Source organism: Nomascus leucogenys, chromosome 22a (genome assembly GCF_006542625.1).
Source record: "Nomascus leucogenys isolate Asia chromosome 22a, Asia_NLE_v1, whole genome shotgun sequence".
Lineage (NCBI taxonomy): Eukaryota > Metazoa > Chordata > Mammalia > Primates > Hylobatidae > Nomascus > Nomascus leucogenys.
The window spans coordinates 125,787,006-125,804,253 of NC_044402.1; positions in this window are offsets into that span (position 1 = coordinate 125,787,006).

Consider the following 17,248-nt stretch of genomic DNA (forward strand, 5'->3'; position numbering starts at 1 on the left):
AGTAGGTCAGAGATTACAGTACCTGGTTATAGCACAATAATTTGAAAAGACGTTGAGGAGAGTGTGAATGAAAGTTTTTACCTCTATCACTCTTTCCCTAACCCTAGGCAGCACAGCATGGGGAGAGATACAGTAGGATTAGAAGAAAGGAGAAAAGTGAGTATGGGAGTTTAATTTGGACCATAGAACTGGGATCACTGCAGTAAAACCCAGCACTGAGCAGACACATATGGACCCTGAATCTTGCCTGGTACGTGTAGACTGAACCTCCAGACCTGCCCCAGCACCAGGTGGAAAACCATAGGCCCTATGAGGTAGACTTGACCTCCAGTCCACATTCCACCAGCTAACTACAATGACCTTTGGCTCTGGAATGTCCTTAGTGGCAGACAGTCTTCAATTAGCTTGGGCTTTGGGCACACCCCAGCTCCACGCCAGCCTCAATTGCTACAGGAGTCTAGCCTGGCACTGCATCAACCACAGCAGTCCTGAGCTTAGAGATTATGCCAGATGGCCAGAATCTCTGAACAGGTTAACTGTTGAAGGGTGTTCCCAGACAAAGCCAATATGCAAAGACTGGAATAAGTGCCAACAACTTCAAGTGTGCAGACATGAAAGCATGTCCATAGGAATCAAAAATAGGGAAACATGACATCACCAAATGGAAAAAAGAAAGTGCCAGTGATTGACCCTAATTAAATGCAGATGTATGAACAGCCTGGCAAACAATTCAAAATTACTATTTTAAGGTGGCTCATCAAACTTCAATAAAATATAGAGAAACAATTAGACAAAACAAGAAAAAATAATAAATGGGTAGAATGAGAAATTTAAGATTGAAGTAATAATAAAAAACCAAGAAATTTAAGGGCTGATAAATACAATGAATGAAATGAAAAATTAAGTAGAGAACATCAACAGAAGAATTAATCAAAAAGAAAAAAATCTGTGAACTCAAAGAAAAATACCTTGAAAATATACAGTCAGAGGAGAGGAAAAAAAAAGAATGCAAAGAATGAAGAAAGCTTACAGGATTTATGGAACAGCATCAAAAGAGGAAATACCTGAGTCAAAGGAGTTTGAGAAGGATAAGAGCAAAATAAAAGGGTAGAAAACTTATTTAAAGAAATAAGAGCAGAACATTTTCCAAACCTGAAGAAATATATAAATATCCAGGTACAGGAAGGTTAACTATAACTTAGTCCAAATCACATTCAATCCAAATAAGACTACCCCAAGAAATATTGTAATCAAACTGTCAAAAATCAAAGACAAAGAAAGGACCCCGAAAGCAGAAAGAAAAAAGAAGCAAATAAAATATAAGGGAGTTCCAGTATACCTGGCATATTTCTCAGCAGAAACCTTATAGTCAGGGCAGAATGGGATGTTATAGTCAAAGTGCTGAAGGGGAAAAAACTGCCAACAAAGAATATGTTACCCAAAAAAGCTGTCCTTAGGAAAGGAGAGATAAGAACTTTCCCAGATACTATTGCAAATAATGCTGCAATAAACCTATGTTTGCATGTGTCTTTATAGTAGAATGGCTTATTTTCCCTTGGGTATGTACCCAGTAATGGAATTGCTGGGTAAAGTGGTATTTCTGGTTCTAGATCCTTGAGGATTCACCATTGTCTTCCATGATGGTTGAACTAATTTATAGTCCCACCAACAATGTAAAAGCGTTCCTATTTCTCCACAGCCTCGCCAGCATCTAAAGTTTCTTGACTTTTTAATAATCGCCATTCTGACTGGCATGAGATAGTATCCCATTGTGGTTTTGATTTGCATTTCTCTAATGATCAGTGATGATGAGTTTTTTTCATATGTTTGTTGGCTGCATAAATGTCTTCATTTGAGAAGTGTCTGTTCATATCCTTTGCCCACTTTTTGATGGAGTTGTCTGTTTCTTGTAAATTTGTTTAAGTTCCTTGTAGATTCCGGATATTAGACCTTGTCAGATGGATAAAGAAAATGTGGCACATATACACCATGAAATGCTATGCAGCCATAAATAAAAGAATGAGATCATGTCCTTTGCAGGGACATAGATGAAGCTGGAAGCCATCATCCTCAGCAAACTAACATAGGAACAGAAAACCAAATACCGCATATTCTCACTCATAAGTGGGAGTTGAACAATGAGAACTCATGGACACAGACAGGGAGGGGAAAAACACACACTGGGGCCTTTTGGGGAGTGGGGGCCAAGGAGACGGAGAGCATTAGGACAGAAACCTCAGGCCTGCAGGGCTTAAATCCTAGATGACAGGTTGATAGGTGCAGCAAACCACCAAGGCACATATATACCTATGTAACAAACCTGCACATTCTGCACATGTATCCCGGAACTTAAAGTAAAATTTTAAAAAAAGAAAGAAAAAAGAAAACCAGACACTACATATTTTCACTTATAAGTTGAAGCAGAACAATGAGAACGTATGGACACATGGAGGGGAACCACACACACTGGGGCCTGTTGGTGGGGTTGTGTGTGTTGGGGGATGGGCAGGAGAAGGGAGTGCATCAGGACGACAGATAGCTAATGCATGCTGGACTTAATACCTAGGTGATGGGTTGATAGATGCAGCAAACCACCGTGGCACAGTTTACCTATGTAACAAACCTATACATCCTGCACATATACCCCACAATTTAAAATAAAATAAAATAAAACAAAAACAAACAAAAAAAACTTTCTCAGATACACAAAGCTAAGTGAATTTGTTATCATTGTGACAGTTTTACAAGAAATGCTATAGGGAGTTCTTCAAGCTGAAAGAAGAGAACACTAATGAGTAACACAAAAACATCTGAAAGTATATAACTCCACGGTTAAAGTAAATACACGATCAAATTCAGAATACTTAACCCTTTTCCTGTTTAGAAAAAAAAGTGCAACTCATTGCCAGCAATCATTTAATCCTACATAAACACACTCTTTGAGGCTGAAGCAAATCTGACTGATTTTCAGTGTGAAAATATAATATAATAACTGTTCTTGGGGTTATTTCTAAACAGAACTAATATCAGAACGTCTGAATCATCAGAATTGTCTGTTTCAGAAAAATCGGATTCATCAGATGAATCTTTGGCCAACAACTCTTCAAGAAGGATGTTAACATCACATACAGGAATGCTACATTTTCTAGGATTTGATATTTTTAGCAATTGAGGATTATTATATTTTGTAAATGGAAATACCAGTACTAAAAACAGAATGCTATAAATAAAATGATGTCTTTTGTTTTCAAAGTCAATATACTAGAGCAATGCAAAAATAATAACAAAATCTAGGTATATCATGGCAAAGTTATATCAGGGTAAATGCTGAAGCTGCAAGTGCTGCTGGTGAATATTCTTCAGGCAAATGGGAAAAACGTTGATACTGTAATGGTGGTATACAAATCACTTATTTCAGTTGAAGATTAAAAGGCCAAATTATTAGAATAGTAATAACTACAATGATGTATTAAGAGATATGAAATATAAACTATGTAAATTGTAACATCAAAAATTCAGAATGTTGGGGGAGTGAAATAAACTTTTGTAATCTTTATGGTAACCACAAAGCAAAAACCTATAGCAGACACACTAAAAATAAAAATCAGAGAATTTAAACATACCACTAGAGAAAAATCACTTAATAACAAAGGAAGTTAGCAAGAGAGATAGAAAGGAAAAAGAGATCTACAAAATAACTAGAAAACAAGCAACAAAATTGCCATGGTAAATCTTTACTTGTCAATAATTACCTTCACAATAAGTGGATTAAATTCTCTAATCAAAAGACATAGAATGGTTGAATGAATAGATAAACAATACCCAACTATATTCTGCCTAAAAGAGACACATTTCACCTGTAAGAACACACAGAAGCTAAAAGTAAAGGGATGAAAAAATATTTTTCATGAAATAGAAACCAGTAGAAAGCAGGCGTAGCTATATTTTTATTAAAGAAAATAGACTTTAAATCAAAAACTGTCAAAAGGGCAGAGAAGGTCATTATATAGTGATAAAAGGGTCAACCTAGCTAGAGGATATGACGATTTTAAATATATATGAACTTGACACTGGAACACCTAAATATGTAAAGCAGATATTAATTGATCTGAAGGGAGATATTGTTTGCAATACAATAATAGTAGGGGATTTCAGTACACCACTTTCAGGAATGGACAGGTCATGCAGACAGAAAATCAATGAAGAAACATCAGACTTAAACTATACTGTAGACGAAATGGACTTAACTGACATTTACAGAACATTTCATCCAACAGCTGCAGAATACACATTCTTCTTAAGTGGATATGGAACATTCTCTAGGCCAGATCATATGTTAGCTCACAAACAGGTCTTATCAAATTTAAGAAGATTGAGATCATGTCAAATATCTTTTCTGACTACAAGGTGTAAACGTAGAATTCAATAAACGAGAAGCTTTGGAAAATTTACAAATGTATGGAAGTTAAGTAACATGCTCTAGAACAACCCAATGGGTCAATGAATAAGTTAAAAGTGAAATTAAAAAGTATGTTGGGAGAAATAAAAATGAAAACACAACATACCGAAACTTACGGAATGCAGCAAAAGCAGTTCTAAGAGGGAAGTTTATAGCAATAAATGTCTATACTAAAGAAGAAGAACAATTCAACAAAAAACCATATGTTGCACCTCAAGCAACCAGACAAACAAGAACAAACTAAAGTCCAAAATTGGTAGAAGAATGGAAATAATGAAGATTAGAGCAGAAGTAAATAAAAGAGACTAGAAAAATGATAGAAAATATCAACAAAATTAGGAACTTATTTTTCGAAAAGACAAAATGAAAAAACCTTTACCTAGACTAAGAAAAACACTCAAATAAATAAAATCATAAATGACAACCAAGCCATTACAACAGATACCACATAAATCCAAAAGATTATGAGACTATTATAAACCAACAAATTTAATAAGCTAGAAGAAATGGATAACTTCCTTGACACATATAACTTACCAAGTTGAATTACAAAGACTCTAGAATATCTTATCTGAACAAATAACAAATAAAGAGATTGAATTAGTAATAAATGTTTTCCTATCAAAAAGAAAAGCCCAGAACCAGATGGCTTTACAGCTGAATTCTACCAAACTTTTAAAGAAGTACTAACACAAATTCTTCTCAAACCATTCCAAAAAACTAAACAGGAATGAATACATCCTAACTCATTTTGTGAGGCCAAAACTGGATACAACGAAACCCAAAATCTACAGGCCAAGATCCCTGATGAACCTAGGTGCAAATATCCTCAACAAAATAATAGCAAACTAAATTTAACAGCACTTTAAGAAGATCATTCATCATGATCAAATGGGATACATCCGAAGGATGGAAGGACAGCTCAATATATGTAAGTCAAAAATGGGATATATCACATTAACAGAATGAAGGACGAAAACCACATACTTATTTCAATAGATGTAGAAAAGCATTTGACAAAAGTAAACATTATTTCACACTGAAAACTCTCAACAAATTAGGCATATAAAAGATGTATTTTAAGATAATAAGGGCCATGTAGGACAAACCCACAGATCATATCAGAAAAAAAGGAAAGCATTTTCTCTAGGATCCAGAAAAAGACAAGGATGTTCATTCTTGCCACTTCAATACAACATATTACTGGGAGTCCTAGCCAGAGCAATTAGGCCAGAGAAAGAAATAAAAGGTATTCAAATTGGAAAGAAGGTAGTCAAATTGTCCTGGCTTGCATCTGACATGATCTTATATAGAAAACCCCAACATCTCTACCAAAAAAAACCTATTCAAAGTAATAAGTAAATTCAGTAAAACTGCAGGATGCGAAAATCAGTAGCATTTCTATACATAGCAAACTATCTGAAGAAGCAATCACGAAAACAGTTTGTTTATGATAGCTACAAAAAAGATAAATATGTGAGAGTAAATTTAATTTAAAAAGCGCCAGGCACGGTGGCTCATGCCTGTAATCCTAGCACTTTGAGAGGCCGAGGTGGGTGGATCACCTGAGGTCAGGAGTTCGAGACCAGCCTGGCCAACATGGCAAAACCCTGTCTCTACTAAAAATACAAAAATTAGCCAGGCGTCGTGGCACATGCCTGTAGTCCTAGCTACTCGGGAGGCTGAGACAGGAAAATCGCTTGAACCCGGGAGTCGGAAGTTGCAGTGAGCCGAAATCACACCACTGCAGTCGAGCCTGGGTGACAGAGCAAAACTCCATCTCAAAAAAAAAAAAAAAAAAAAAAAGGATGAAAAAGATCTCTACATTAAAAATCTGTGAAACAGTGATTAAAAAAAAGTTGAAGAAGACATAAATAAGTAAATAAGTGTAAAGCTATCCCATGTTCATGGTTTGGAAGAATTAACATTGTTCAAATGTCCATCCCACCCAGAGTGATCTGTGAATTCAATACAATCCCTGTCAAAATACTAATAACTTCCTTCACAGAAATAGAACAAATAGTCTTAAAACTTCAGAGTCCACAAAAGACTCTGAAAAGTCAAAGCAATCTTAAGCAAAAAGAACAAAGCTAGAGGCATCACAGTACCGACTTTATAATATACCATAAAGTGACAGTAACCAAAATGGCATGGTACTGGCATAAATACAGACACATAAACCAATAGAACAGAGAGCCAAAAATAAATTCATGCATTTACAGCCAACTGTTTTTCAACAATGGTGCCAATAACACAAAGTGGGGACAGTACAGTCTCTTCAATAAATGGTATTGGGAAAAAACCGGACATCCAGACGCAGAAGAATGAAATTAAACCCTTATATCATACCATAAACAAAATCAACATGAAATGGAACAAAGACTTAAATGTAAGAAGAGTGACTAAAAAGTCACTGCTAAATCTAAGGACATCTAGATTATCTCCTATGTTATCTTCTAGAAGTTTTGTAGTTTTGTGTTTTACAATTAGGTCTATAATCCATTTTAAGTTAATTTTTGTGAAGGGTGTACGGTTTGTGTCTAGATTCTGTTTTTGTTTGTTTGCTTGTTTGTTTGTTTTTGCATGTAGCTATCCAGTAGTTTCAGCACTATCTGTTAAAATGACTATCTTTTCTGTATTTTATTGCCTTTGCTCCTTTGTCAAAACATTTTTTCTTGAATCCATCACTCTGCTGAAACTGCTCTTTCAAGGTCATGGGCCATCTGACCCATGTTGAAAACTCCAAAGGAAATTATAAGTGCCCATTTTATTTGACCTGTCAGCAGCATTGGACATACAGTTGAACACTCTGTCATCCTTGAAAACTTTTCTTTACTTAAATTCCACAACAACAGACACTTCTGGCTTACTTTCTATCACACTGACAGCTCCTTTATAGTCTCATTTGCTGATCTCTTTTCTTTCCAGAACTCTTAATTTTAGAGTGTCCTATAGCTCAGTCCTTGGTCTTTACTCTAATTTATTGATAGTGATTCCTTTGATGTTGTCTCACCTGTTTTTTGACAACTTCTAAATTTATATTTGCAGATGAGCTCACCACTGAACCCTGGTATAAATTATACCCTTCAATTCAACTTTTCCTTATGCTATTTAATGAACATCTTCAACTTAGTCACAAAGTCAACTTCAAAACTTCCCTTAAAACTTGCTATTACCAATTAATGAAAACTTCATCTATCTAGCTGCTCAGGTCAAAATTTTGTGTTTATCTCTGACTCCTCTTTTTATCCCATTCCACAGTTCCAATTTGCCAGAATATCTTTTTGGCTCAACCTTCAAAATATATTTAGAAAACAAAAACACTTCTTATAGGCCCTACTGCTACAGTCTTTGTGTAAGACTTCACCTCTCACTGGATTATTGCAAAACCCTCATATTCCTGCACTGCTTTCATTCCTGTTCCTCTGTAGTCTAAGATCAGCTTCAGTGGACTGCCAAAAATGGCCAAATATTCTTTCCTTTCTATCAAGATGTGAAGCCTATGAACTTGCTTTGGCCAATGAGACATAAGCTATTAATGATAAGATACGAGTAGAGGTGTGAGAAGTATGTGTGCATTTGGACTTGTCCTGTTTCTGTCCTGGAAAACCTTTGGAATCCCAATAAGATGAAGAATTCCAGTCTAGCCTAATGGATGATGGAACACACATGGTCCAGTTGCCTCTGTCTTCCAGTCTGACAATGATCTAAACTCCAAAAGTAAGACCACATACCTAACCAGCCACTGACCACAGACACATGAATGTACCTAAGGAGACTTAATGGAGGAACAATTTAGCTCAGTCTAGCTCTGACCAAGTTGCTGACCCTCAGAATATTGATCTAAATAAATGTTTATTGGTTTAAGCCACTAAGTTTAGGTGGTTTGAAATGCAGTAAATGCTACCTGAAACATTAGCAAAGCAGACAATGTAAATTGTTGAAAGTTTTGTTTTAAGTTAGAACCTGTCATTCCTCTGCTCAAAACCCTGTAAAGCCAGTGTCCTTATAGTAGCCTGTAAAATTGTACATATTGTGGGACCCTCTCCCTCCTCTGACCCCATCGCCTTTTACTCTTCCCCTTGCTCAGATCCTCTAGCCACACTGGTGTCCTCTTGTTCTCAAACTCAGCAGACACATTCTACTTTAAGGCCTTTACCCTGCCTCTTCTCTCTGCTTAGAGCATTCTACTAGCAGCCATCCTTTTGGCTAAATCCCTTCCTTCATCAAGCCTTTGCTCACCTTCTAACCATTTCATTAAAAATTCTCCCTCACTCGGAACTTCAATCTACTTACTATGATTCATTTTTTTCATTCAAAGAAGTGACGTACAACACGCTTTACTTAGTCACGATGTTTATTGTCTAACTCCTCTGCACTAGAATGTACAATACTTATGTCTAAGGATTTTTGTCTTGTTATGTTTAATGCTGAATTTCCAGCACATACAACAATTCCTGGCATAGATTAAGTTCGAAATAAATATTGTTCAATGAATGAGTTATGGAGGACATATGAAGTGGGAAAACGAGTGTAGTCTATCTTTCAAGGAGGTTTGGTTTAGCAATTTTTAGTTCAGAGAATTTAAGCTTTTTAATCCTTGCTAGTTTGTGTGTGTGTGTGTGTGTGTGTGTGTGTGTGTGTGTGTGTCTGTGTCTATGCATATTAACATGTAGAATTATAGGACAAAGCCTGTCAGTATTGGAAGGTGCAGAAAGTGCTCTTTTCTCTCCTAATTACTAAAAAGATTGTATTTGAATAAAAACAGAAGTGTACATCAGTACTTTGAAACTGTTAAAAAATGAGTGGTATTTCAAAAGGTCAGAATTTGCTGATTGTCTTTTAAATACTCTCTTGTCTCTAAAATATGGCATATTTATATGGTGTTATCCTTTGCATTGTGTGACCTCTGTGTTGGTCAAAGACAGGTATAGTATCCTATAATTCAATGTTTCATAAGTCAGAATGAAATGGTCTCTTTACAAAACGAAGTTTGAAAGTAAAATTATGCTTTGCCACTAGTCTTAATTCTTAGTAAACACACCTTTAATCTTTTTGATACCTTGAGTGTATTATCTTTCATGGAATTTGCAAAGGTCACAGAAGACAATTTCCTTTTTAAATAGATCCTTGCAAGCATCTCATATTTGATTTGTTTGAAGATGAGCCTTTTATACTTTCCTCTCCCTTTTCCTTCATTACTAAGGGAAAAAAGCTACATGCTGTATATCCTAGACTCTGCTGCTTGATGCATTTAATTTTTTTCTTCATCATGATATTTATATTCTGAAGCTCTTTAAAATGTTTACCCATACTCATTAGCATGTTGATCTCTGTGCAGACTGTCATGTTACAAAAATTATTGACTGAGACTAGGTAGAAAAATACGAACAGAATTTAGTTTAACAATAAGGTTCATGACAGCAAGGTTTTACCCACTTGTTCATTCATTCATTCATTCATCCATCCATTTATCAAATAGCAAATTATAGAGCACTTACTAGAAACCAGGCTCCCTACTAGGTATATAGACATTAGAAATAAATATCAGACATAAGCCTTTTTCTTGAAAAGGTTAGTTTCGTAGTGGAAACAAACGTATGTGCTGCAAAAGAGGTCCCTATGCAAGTGCTTATCTATATTTTCCAATACAGAACAATCAATGCGAGCAAGTATTTCATTTTTTCAATGAATTGTTTCAATATTCTGTAGACAAAACCTCAGAGACCTCATTTGTTTTTCTGCTGTTTGACTTAAAAGTAGCTTGGGGCATCTTCGATTGGAAGGCCTGGAAACATAAATCACCCATGGTCCAATTTTTGCTTTCTGTCTCTGCAGGGAGAAACAGCATGAACTGCAGTGGAAAGAGAACTCGACTCCACTGCTTGCATGTGTAGGCAAAATATAAATTCATATACAAAAGCCCGCCATGAACTTACTTCCATGTGTTTATAATAATCTGAACTCCTTTTGAGATCATTATGTTGCCCTGACTTAAAAACTTTTTTTGAAAACTCCTCTATTCATTTTATTTGATTTTGCCTTTATGTGTGATGAGGGCTTTTATTTGGTATCTTTAGTGTCAGGTGTCATAGACACAATATTGGAGGCTATAGGTTTGATTTTCAGTTTCTTTAAGCTTGAAAATCCAGCTGAGTATTGACCATTAATGAGACAGGGCTCAGGTGGTATTATTGTCAGTCTTCCAAGTTGAATAGAAGGACCCCCAAGGATTCAGGTACATATTAGAAATATGTTTAGAATGGTACACGGTTTGTAGAAGAAAGTACATTGAATTCCTTAAAGTTGGCATTTATCTTCATGGATAAAAGCTTAGGGAACCAGATCAGATCTCTGCACTTTAGAAAGAGAAGACTATGTTAGCAAGCAACGTTATCAGAAGGCTTTACATTAGGTTTATCCTGTATAAGTTATTGAAACCTATGTATCAATTTGAAGGTTGAATTGCAGAATTTCTGTCAGAAATTATGGAAATGTAAAAGTAGAAACAAAGTGTGATGAAAAGACTTTCAAAAAGCAAAATACAAGGACACGTTCATATGTAAATACAAGGTATAAATGAAATATAAAGAAGAATATAAAAGTTTTAGACAAGGTAATGAGAGAGTGTATATGTCAGGTCGAGGAAAAATAGGAGGTGGTTTTACCTTATGGTTTAAGACTATAAAGATTACACATACATGTATGAATGCATAAAGATTATATACAGAGAGAAATCATTCAGCAAATTTGGTAATATTTTCTAGATTAAAAATATAAAAAGGAAATAAATATGCTGGTAGAGCACTTAATCCAGAAAGAGAAAGTAGATGTGACCTCATGAACAGGTTAATAAAAATTATAGGGTTAATGTCTGACTTCATGGGAAGTGTTAATTTCCTTGACACGAGTGAGATAGTGATAAACGAGTTATTGGGATGTGTTTCAAAGAGGAGTACATAGAATAATTCAATAGACTATTCTGGCTACGAGCTATCACTATTTCTGCCTTGCATTAATTAGCCTTTCTTTTTGTTTTCATTTGACTCACACCAATGACCAGAGAACTCACTCATCTGGTTGATGAATTGGAAAAGTTGAACTTTGTAAGTGAGTCTTGATCTCTCTTGGAAATGCATTTTCTTGTCAAACTTTCAATGAAAGAAAAAGTACAAGGTCCAGTGGATTGTCTGATATAAATAATCAATAATTAATATTTCTAGAGCATTTTGTATTTTAAAAAGCTTTCTCACATTTATATACCTTGCTTCTCTGGCTTCTTTTTCTTCAAGTTTATATTTAGAGATGATATTCAAAACATTTAAATATAATTAGTTATCCATTAGAATAAATGTTGGCCCTAATGCCTATATAGCTATACAGAATTAGCCCTGAATTTTTTCTATAATTATTTTATAAGTAGTTCTGTTAATATCTTGCCATATTACTATTTATTTTGAAGTCCTGTTTTCAAGGAACACTTGTTTTAATCAGGATAATTTTAGTTGCAAGTGACAGAAATGAAACTCAAACTGGGTTAAGCAAAACAAAAACAAAAACAAAAAACCCACAAAAGCAAAACAAACAAAAAAATGAAAACAATTCCTGGATAGAAATGAACTATCATTGCCATTAGAAAAAGACTCACAAAGTAAAACATGCTTTAGAAAGGTAGAAAGGCTACATAATGATTAGAGTCATGATGTGTTTTCTGTGGTCAAATTCTTCCACATTCTTTGTGAAAAATAAGAGTGATTTTTAATATGGGCACAACTACTAGCTTGCCAAGTGACTTTAATTCACTCATACAATGATTTATTAAGAGGAAAAATGCTATCTTTCAATAATATAGTATTCAATATAGTCTTTCATTTATTAAAATTAGATTGTAAGACACATAAAATGTTTTTAAAATATATTTTGTTCCATTTTGATTATGTATAAATTATCTTTATTCCACCTACAGTAACCTTTCCATTAAAAAAGTTTACATCTTCTTGACTGACACCTTGCTTTGTCCCACACGTTCTCCCTGTTTTCCTATTAATTTCCTTCTAATAAGAAACTCTTCTTTTAAAGGTAATCTGAACATGCTATTTATTGATCTTGCAGAATTTATACAAATCCAATGTACCCTCATTTTATACAAAGGTGCATAGTATGTGCAGCTTTGAGAATCTGAATACATTCAAATATTTTCTGTGTTCAATTGTAACCTCCCAATCCCTCACCCCCAAAGAGTATGTATAATAACAGAGAGCTGGATATGTCATGATTCAATGTGTGTTCCCTCTTCAGTAGTTCATCTATTAGCCAATGACACATCAGAAATAGTCCCTCTTTCTTTTTCTTTCTCTTTTTTTTTTGAGACGGAGTCCCGCTCTGTCGCCCAGGCTGGAGTGCAGTGGCGCGATCTCGGCTCACTGCAAGCTCCGCCTCTCGGGTTCACGCCATTCTCACGTTGTTTGCATGGGTCATTATGCATTTCATCAGTTTTGCTCCTTCTCCTACTTGAAATTCTCTTTCTTATCTTCTCCCCCTGGCATATTTCGTAAGTTTTACCTTCTCTGCAACCTTTCCCCAGTAACCTCAAGCGTTTTATCTGCTGTGAATTCCATAAAACTTTGTAAAATGGCCATTGTTATATTACTCATCACAACATATTAAAGTTGGTTTTATTCTTTGTCTTTCCTAGGGTCCTAGGTTGTGAGAGTACAACATATCTTTTATATCATACACCCTTAGTGCAGGCTGAGTACTGGTGTCCGGACACTCCTGGTCACCAAAATCTGTCTCTTCTACTACTTCAGATACCCTAAAATCTAAGAGAAATATTTCTCTTAGAACAGTTATGAAAATCTGGAGACTCCATGAGGACATAAACTGGGACTACCTTGTTCCGCATTGACTGCTCAGCCCTCATACACTGCCTATCAAGAGTTTGTCCCTGAATGAATATTTGTAAAAGGAATTTAAATAAATTAATAAATAGAAATAAATTTGTTAAGTGAGTAGAACCAGATCAGTGCCAAGACTTCACTCCTTTAGACTCTAATTACTCTTTTCTTAAATACTCTTCAGGCGATACCAATGTATATAATATACAATTTTACTATCCTAAAAGTCCTCTGTGCTTCACCTCTTTATCCTAGCCTCCTTGTACTCCTGGCAAAACCTGATCATCTTGCTGTCTCTATAGTTTTGTGTTTTCTGGAATGTCATAGAGTTGGAATCATATAATATGTAGCCTTTTCATATCAAATTATTTCATTTAGCAGTATGCATTTAAGTTTTCTCCATGTCTATTTATGGCTTGATACCTCCTTTTATTAATCGATGAATAATAGTGTGATATAGATGTACCACAGTTTTTTCACTCAGCAACTGAAAGGCATCTTGGTTACTTCCACTTTGGGGAGATTATTAATAAAGCTGCTATAAATATTTGTGTGCAGGTTTTTCTGTGAACATAGGTTTGTATATCAACTGGATAAAGACCTAGGAATTTAATTGCTGGGTCGCATATTAAAACTATGTTTACCTTCGTAAAAGACTGAAAAACTGTCAAAGTGGCTGTACTATTTTGCATTCCCACTAGCAACATAGAAGAGTTCCTGCTGCTCCACAACCTCGCCAGCATTTTATATTTCCAGTTTCTTTTTAATTTTAGCCATCCCAATATGCATGCATGTTATGTAGTTTTTAGATTTGCTATTTTCTGATGACATCTGATTTTGAGCATGTTTTCACGTGGTTATTTTCTATCTGCATGTTTTCTGTGAGGTGTCTGTTCCCTATCGAATTGTGTTGTTCGTTTCCTTATTATTGAGTTTATATACTTTATGTATTTTGGAGGCAAGTTGTTTATCATTTATGGATTTTGCAAATATTTTTCCCAGTCTGTGACTTGGACACTTCATTCTGTTAACAAGGCCTTTCACAGAGCAGAAGTTTTTAATCTGAATAAAGTCTAATTTACCAATTTTTCTCTTCATTGAATTATATTTTTGATAGTGTATTTAAAAACTCATGACCAAACTTAAGGTCACAGAGATTTTCTCTTTTTTTTTTTTGTATAAGTTTTATAATATTGCACTTTATATTTAGGTTTATGATCCATTTTGAGTTAATTTTGGTGAAAGATGGAAGATCTGTTATGGATTTATTTTTTATGTGGACATTGAATTATTTCAGCACTATTTATTGAAAACACTATGTTTTCTCCATTGAATTTATTTTGCCTCCTGAAAGATTGGCTGACTATATTTGTGAGTTTATTCCTGGACTGAGCCAAGTACCATAGTAAATCTCAAGTAGATCCACGTATAGCCTCTTGGTTCTGTTTCTCTAGAGAATCTGACTAATACAATACACAAAAGTGGTTAAAGACCTGTAAAGAGTTATATAAATGTATTTAATATAATACTAGTAGTGTAATAATAGTAATAATACTAATGCAAATACTGTCAGTTGAGACCATAAATGACACTGAAATCCTGATGGTACAGAAAATACGTTTTATCATTCTTCTTTGCCATAATCTCTGTAAGTAGTTTCCTTTCTCTCTTCACATCGGTAGGCTATACACATTAAAATAATTAATAAAAACAATAAGACTGAAAGTTATTGAATGCTCATGCCATGTAATTTTAGTTATGTCAATCTTTACTGGAAAATCTTAAATGCTTGAACATTTCATCCTTGAAACAGAAGGCTGTAATTGAGTAAGTCCTTGGCCTATGTATTCATGTATTTCCATACTGCTGATAAAGACACACCCAAGGCTGGGCAATTTACAAAAGAAAGAGTTTTAATGAATTTATATTTCCACATGGCTGGAGAGGCCTCACAATCATGGTGGAAGGCAAGGAGGAGCAAGTCACATCTTACGTGAATAGTGGCAGGCAAAGAGAGAGCTTGTGCAGGGAAACTCACATTTTTAAAACCATCAGATCTTGTGAAACTTATTCACTATCACGAGAACAGCACGGGAAAGATCCACCCCCATGATTCAATTATCTCCCACTGGATCTCTCCCACAACCTATGGGAATCATGGGAGCTACAAGATGAGATTTGGGTGGGGACACAGAGCCAAACCATATCATTATGCAAAAAATGAACTTTCCCCTGACATTTAGAAACATGCTAAATATTGTATAAACTTTTCTAATTCTATTTTCACTTTCATAATTAACAACGTAAAAAATAGATTAACAGAAAAAGTATACTCCATGTATCATTATAAGATTAATATATCTTGGAAATCTTGCAAATCTAGATGACCTTTCTTTAAATCCACATTATGAGAAAATTATATGCTTTAAAATATTTGTAAGACCAGTTGTGAACATTTTTGTAGTCAGTAAATTAATCATCATATCTAATTACAAATATCAAATAAAATATTGATTGTAAATTTGAAGTTTTGGCTTATCTCTGTAATTGGATGCTCTCTAGGCTGTCCTGTGCTGAAATGCTGAGTATGCATTTAGATTAGGAAATTACCGTTTATTGTGACAACCAATACTTTACTTCTTTTTTTTTTTTTTTTTTTTTTTGAGACAGGGTCTCGCTCTGTCGCCCAGGCTGGAGTGCAGTGGCGCGATCTCAGCTCACTGCAAGCTCCGCCTCCTGGGTTCACGCCATTCTCCTGCCTCAGCCTCTCCAAGTAGCTGGGACTACAGGCGCCCGCCACCACGCCCAGCTAATTTTTTTTGTATTTTTAGTAGAGACGGGGTTTCACCGTGGTCTCTATCTCCTGACCTTGTGATCCGCCCGCCTTGGCCTCCCAAAGTGCTGGGATTACAAGCGTGAGCCACCGTGCCTGGCCTACTTTACTTGTAATATACATTTTGCCTTATAAAAAACCTTACAAAATTGTGCTCATTTATTATGCTACAGTTGGTGATTTGTTAACATCGGTTTTTAGCTTATTTATTTCTTTAATAGGGTTTTAAAATATTGCCTGTCAATGTAGTCAATATTTTTTCTTTTTAATGCAAATAAATAAAATCATGCTGTCTAAATAAATTTTATTATTTTTTAATCAATAGAATAATTCATATACTATACTCCACTGTCTTTTTTTCCAATTTTTTTTCTTTTAGTTTTGATATGATGCTTGGAAAATGCTTTCATGCATTTCACTTTTGGCTATTTTTCACACAGATTCTTGAATGTTTTCTCTGACAGCTCAAAAATAACGGTGGCAGATATTAATTAATAAGTCAAAGTTGCCAAGAGAGGCTTTGAAGCCAAAGTTTTGGTTTGCAGGCTTCTATTAATTTATGCTATTTGAAACAAACAAACAAAAAATCCTCTACAAATATCTGGATTCTAATAGAACTCTTTTTTCTTTTCTTTTTTTTTTTTTTTTTTTTGTGATAGAATCTTGCTCTGTCACCCAGGCTGGAGTGCAGTGGTTCAATCTCGGCTCACTGCAACCTCCGCCTCCCAGGTTCAAGTGATTCTCCTGCCTCAGCCTCCTGAGTAGCTGGGACTTCAGGTGTCCGCCACCATGCCTGGCTAATTTTTGTATTTTTAGTAGTGACAGGGTTTCACCATGTTGGCTAGGCTGGTCTCGAACTCTTGACCTTGTGATCCACCTGCCTTGGCCTCCCAAAGTGCTGGGATTACAGGCGTGAGCCACTGCACCCGGCTTCTAATGGAACTCTTTAAGGTCCTGCTTGATGGATCTCCTTCAAACTATTATTTAGTTTGGCTTTTAAGTTAATTTGTATCCACTTTATGTTTTCCAACTTATGTGTTCAGGGTATTCAAAGTACAA